This window comes from Myripristis murdjan, chromosome 17 (genome assembly GCF_902150065.1).
Source record: "Myripristis murdjan chromosome 17, fMyrMur1.1, whole genome shotgun sequence".
Taxonomy (NCBI): Eukaryota; Metazoa; Chordata; class Actinopteri; order Holocentriformes; family Holocentridae; genus Myripristis; species Myripristis murdjan.
In genome coordinates, this window is record NC_043996.1 from 11,206,722 (window position 1) to 11,213,294 (window position 6,573).

Consider the following 6,573-nt stretch of genomic DNA (forward strand, 5'->3'; position numbering starts at 1 on the left):
ACTGAGATGTTATGGGCCTATTATGTAGAAAACTGGAAAACAGTAGCATTTCCATTTTGTAAAGCACTGCTAAGCTTAAGCTTTAACCTAGACTATTATGAAACGGCCGTAATCTTTGAAACAGACCATTGTAGCAACATAATGGTAAAGCCACTGACAATGTACCACATTAACTGCTCAGTCACTGCTGTCTGTGATCAATGAATAAACATCTCACACTAAAAATGCTCAATGTTGAGTTCAAATAAATCTCATAAGCTGGTTATCTATCATCTTCTGTAATTGCTTATTCCTACTCAGCGTTGCAGGGTGGGGCTGGAAGACAGAGAAACACCTCGAACAGGTCGCCAGTCCATCACATCACACATTCACACCAGCAGACAGTTTAGACTAACCACTTCACGTGAGGAATACAACTTCCCTGAAAAATACAGAAGCCCTGAAAAAAAAAGAAGAAAAAAACTCATCTAAAAAAAACTGAATGTACTTGAAAACACAAAAGTCTTATCTTAAACCTTACCTGAAGAATAAAACTTACCTGAAAAATACAGAAGCCCTATCAAAGACAATTTACCTGAAAAATAGAATTGATCTGAAAAACAGAGAAGCCTTATTTAAGAACCTTAACTGACAAATACAACTTACCTGAAAAATACAGAGGCCCTGTCTATAAATAAACTCTCCTGAAGAATACAACTTGCCTGAAAAATAGGATTTACCGGAAACACAAAGAAACCTTATTTAGAAATCTAACCTAAATATTACAACTTACTTGAAGACTACAACTTAACTGAAAAGTACTGAAGCTCTGTGAAAAAAAAGAAAAAAAAAACTTACCTGAAGAATACAATTTGCCTGAAAAACACAGAAGCCTTTCACTACCGGACTTGCCTCTTGCCTTTTAGCACAGTTCCAGTTCACTAATAAAAAGCACATAGGAATGCAAAGCCTGGTGATAAACATCTTTGCTAGAGACTCAGATTGAAAAAATGTTAAACTCTTACAAAACTCATGAGATTCAAGCTTTGTTACAAAGTGTTTAGCAGGCACTGAATCAGGTGTATCCTCATCTATGACTCCAGCTGATGCACGTGATTTTTTTGGGAGTTTTTTCTTGCCCACTATGAGGATTAAGTCAGGGGTATTGTCCTGTTTGATGTAAATTTTGTGGGCCTTCTGTCTTGGCATGCTGAGAGCAGGTTGGGTTCGGCTTGAGTTAATTTGGCCCAGACCAAATCATTGGTTTGCCGTTTCTTGATGAAGGCTATCAGCCAAAACACATTGGTTTTTAAGAGTATAGTATACTCTTCTGATTTTTTAAAGTGTTACTGCAAACCTTTTGCTCCTGCCCGTCTGACCAGTCCTTACCAGCACCTTACAAAAAAAAAACAAAAAAAAAAAAACACGTACTCTATGCAGGTGGACAAGGACATGGGAAGCAGAGTGCAGATCAAGGATGAAGCCACACCACATAAACTGTTTTTTGATTGTTCTCAATTTTTAAACTACAGCTGCATGATTTTATTTAATGCCACAGGGCACAGCTTTGAACTGCCCTTCTTGGCAGGTTCAAGGTGTGATCTCCTTGGAGAAAGGCATCCCACAATACCTAAAGACGCTCTTGAAATTAGGTATTCCAAGAGGCTGCTCTTTGAGTGCAAACTAGTAGGGACCTCCCATTTTAAAAGATTTTTTGGGGGCATTTCTACTTTATTAGACAGGCACTGGAAAGAAAAGCAGGGCAGAGAAAGGGGATGACATGCAGCAAAGTGGTGGGCTGGATTTGATCAGAGGGTGCTGTGGCCAAGTTAACCTGTGGTAGACACTTTACATAGTGTGCCACCAGGGCACCACAGCCCTCCCTTTTTTTCCAGGGGGTTCAACAATCAAATTTAAACATATTTTTCAAATTTAAAGTGAACTGCTGGCTCTATTGTCTCAGTTAATGTGTTGGTCTCAGGGTGAAATCCCAAGTATACATTAAAATGTCCTGTGACTCCCAACAAGCAGGTCCCACACTTGCAGAGATAACAATTTGATCATCAGGAAATGCTGACATTTTTCAACGACAGTCTTCAGAGCCACAAACTCTGAATTACAACATGTAGAATTGATTGAAACACATATTATAATCTAATATAATTTCTGTTTTGTGTAAAATTGGAATGGAAAGTTTTGCCTGACACAGCCCAAATTTATGGCTCTTTTAGTATCTGAGGATTGCTCATTCATAGTTATGCAACATGGAGGCTTGATCATAGAAGTATCAGTCAGGAGTCAGGTCCACCAGTGTTAATTTCATCAGCTATTTTCAATTTAGTTTAGTCTAGTGTCAAATGCCCTTTTTACTTTTAGTCATATTTAGTCAACTCGAATTCTTTTTTGTTTAGTCACATTTTAGTCGACGAAAAGTCTTGGCATTTTAGTCTAGTTTTAGTCGAAGAAAATCCAAAGTATTTTAGTCTAGTTTTAGTCAATAGTTTTAGTCAATATTCTTTTTTAGTCTTTGACCTGCATCATGTTGGCTTTTTTTTTAATTTAACAATATTTTAAATTATTATTTTAAAAATGTAAATTACTTATCAAACAGACCTAACAATTCAGCTACCAACGAATGAGCAGTAGTATGCGTGTGATAACATAGATTGAAAAATAAGCCGAAGTGATACCTCTTCTCTGAATAGACAAGCTAAGCCAGTGTGCTGCTGTTAGCCAGTGACTTCAGACCAACCTGATCTCACAGAAATCCGTGAAATGAGCACGACCTCTTAACAACGCATTGCGTGCTCCTGGCACATAACCTGTTATAGTTATGTGTGTCCACCACAGAAACAGCGTCCACTGAAAGTCAATTAGGATCCGTGTCGTATGGCCACCACGCAAACGCTGTCCACTGAAAGTCAATTTCATGTGGGTGGCAGTTCATAGATCCCGGAAGTGCAAATTTAATCAAAATAAAATAATAAAATAAAAAATAAAAAATCGCCAGTTTTCTAGACTAGACCTACCATATTGACCCGCATAAAAGACGACCCTGATTTTAAGATGACCCCTCTTTTTCAAGACCATTTTTGGAAAATAGGCTACTTTTTATATGGACAAAATCTTGTTTGAATAAAAAAGCCACCGGCCTGCATCAGGCGGGTCGGCCGCGGCACCGGCTGGTACCGCGCCCACCCGGTCAGGTCTGCGGGATCTGACAGGTGAGCGGTCAGTGCCGCGGTCGGCCCGCCTGGTGCCATGGCCGGTAGGAGTAGTAGGCTATCTAACATGGAAGGGCGCAAGCCAGTAATTTCGCTTAGGGCGGCACATAGGCAGAACCGCCACTGTATAGTTTATAATGTCATCATTTTCATATTTTTCTAGTCCACAAAAATCACATTTTAAGCCATTTTGAAATCAATGAACGAAATTTTATTTTAATCTGAAAAACACCGGCGTTACCAAGGCAACGCGCTTCATGCTACCTGGTGACTCCCGGCTTCTCGGCTTCAAAGACGTCACGCCGTGGGTGGTGGTTCATAGATCCCGGAAGTGCAAATTTAATCGGTATTTTGAAAAAAAGGTCTGATTATTAGCCATAACGTTGTAACCACCCAAGGCAGACTTACCACGAGCTATGAGGATGTGTAACAATGGCATGTGCTTCAGCCGAGTCCACAAGTCCCGTACTTTATTTTAAGAAAACACGTTTTATTTGCGATATCATATCACGGAGAAGCACTACATTACCCATAATCCTAGTGTTTATCAGCGACGTGTCTGAATTGACAGCTTTCGTCAATAAAGTCAATAAAGTGTAATAAAGTGCATGAAAGTTGATAATGTGCTGATATGTTACGCCATTGAACACAACCCTTTCAGTCAGCGAAACAGAGCGGGTGGAAAAACCGTCGAAACACGTCAAAAATAGCACTAAAGATTTATATATGCTGCGTTCCAGCGGACCTGTGAACCTGTGAATCACGGCTTCAAAGTCACGAGTTACGACTTCAAACCGTTCCAGGCATAACCGATAAATACAACCGTCTTCAGTTGGTCTCCATTCGAACAAGGAAGTCGGAGTACGTTGAGCACAATCGAGTTCACAGGCGTGAATTCACAGGTTTGGCTATAGCCCCGCCCACTTTTAACCGGTAAATTACCAGTTACGGGTGGCCTGGAACGCAGCAATAGTCTATATAGGCCTATATTTTTTTTTTTTTCATAACACATCTTTACTCGTGGTATAGGCTAAACATAGGCTACATGTTAAGGTTATGCTTTTGCTGTTGAAAAACTACCGTATGTATGGTTTTTAAACCTAAATTCACAATGTTTATCCTAACCCGGAAGAGGGGTACCAGAACTACAATTCGTGCAGAGTTGCAACACACAGAGGTGTCCTGCGCCATAGCTTTTGTAGTTCTAACATGTTATGTCTATTATATGAAGTGGTGATCACTAATTTTGCAATCTTAATCAAACTTTTTGGGTGTGGGAAGAACGCCTGAATGGTCAGATTTTAATTTTTTTTTCTTAAGATAGTGAAATCATGTTTTTTCCATGTTTTGACACTAGTCGGTGGCGCCCCCTATTGGTTTGCTATCGGACATGATAGACACACCTCTGTGTGTTGCAACTCTGCACAAATTGTAGTTCTGGTACCCCTCTTCCGGGTTAGGATAAACATTGTGAATTTAGGTTTAAAAACCATACATACGGTAGTTTTTCAACAGCAAAAGCATAACCTTAACATGTAGCCTATGTTTATACCACGAGTAAAGATGTGTTATGAAAAAAATATATATATAGACCATATAAATCTTTAGTGCTATTTTTGACGTGTTTCGACGGTTTTTCCACCCGCTCTGTTTCGCTGACTGAAAGGGTTGTGTTCAATGGCGCATTATCAACTTTCATGCACTTTATTACACTTTATTGACTTTATTGATGAAAGCTGTCAATTCAGACACGTCGCTGATAAACACTAGGATTATGGGTAATGTAGTGCTTCTCCGTGATATGATATCGCAAATAAAACGTGTTTTCTTAAAATAAAGTTGATATTATACGGGACTTGTGGACTCGGCTGAAGCACATGCCATCGTTACACATCCTCATAGCTCGTGGTAAGTCTGCCTTGGGTGGTTACAACGTTATGGCTAATAATCAGACCTTTTTTTCAGAATACCGATTAAATTTGCACTTCCGGGATCTATGAACCACCACCCACGGCGTGACGTCTTTGAAGCCGAGAAGCCGGGAGTCACCAGGTAGCATGAAGCGTGTTGCCTTGGTAACGCCGGTGTTTTTCAGATTAAAATAAAATTTCGTTCATTGATTTCAAAATGGCTTAAAATGTGATTTTTGTGGACTAGAAAAATATGAAAATGATGAAATTATAAACTATACAGTGGCGGTTCTGCCTATGTGCCGCCCTAGGCGAAATTACTGGCTTGCGCCCTTCCATGTTAGATAGCCTACTACTCCTACCGGCCATGGCACCAGGCGGGCCGACCGCGGCACTGACCGCTCACCTGTCAGATCCCGCAGACCTGACCGGGTGGGCGCGGTACCAGCCGGTGCCGCGGCCGACCCGCCTGATGCAGGCCGGTGGCTTTTTTATTCAAACAAGATTTTGTCCATATAAAAAGTAGCCTATTTTCCAAAAATGGTCTTGAAAAAGAGGGGTCATCTTAAAATCAGGGTCGTCTTTTATGCGGGTCAATATGGTAGGTCTAGTCTAGAAAACTGGCGATTTTTTATTTTTTAATGTATTATTTTATTTTGATTAAATTTGCACTTCCGGGATCTATGAACTACCACCCACACGAAATTGACTTTCAGTGGACAGCGTTTGCGTGGTGGCCATACGACACGGATCCTAATTGACTTTCAGTGGACGCTGTTTCTGTGGTGGCCACACATAATTATAACAGGTTATGTGCCAGGAGCACGCAATGCGTTGTTAAGAGGTCGTGCTCATTTCACGGATTTCTGTGAGATCAGGTTGCTTCAGACTTCAGACAGCGCCACACACATGCACTCCGGCATGAGCACACAGCAGCGCAGGAGGAGAAAAACTAATGCGCATCCAATTAATGCACTTTCTGGATTGTAATTTAAAAGTCTATGACGAAAAATATGACTGATATCGATGTACATCAGTCAGGCCAGCGTTGCGTTCAAGTGCAACTCCAAAAAGGAGGACAAATAAGCGTCCGGCTTGAGGCTGCGCCGGACGCCGGACAAAGCATTTAAATTCCGGAATGTCGGCCTAAATCCGGACGTATGGCCACCCTACCAGGAACGTATTCGGTGGAAACAGGCCTAATGAGTTTTTTTCTCTCTTGCTCTCTCGCAATGCAGAAAGCTGCATGTGCTGCTTCGAGTAGTGCATTACGTCACTTGTTAAGTATATATGGCACGATGCTAGCCATTCATATCAGACCTCTGACACAACACACATAGTCACAAAGCTTAGCGGGCATTTCCAAAGTTGGTTACTGACCGCTACTGCATGACAAGGCTGGGTGAGCACGGACTCCGCAGCTCCCCGTGTGCTTCAGGGGTCCGTTTCACAAAGCATTG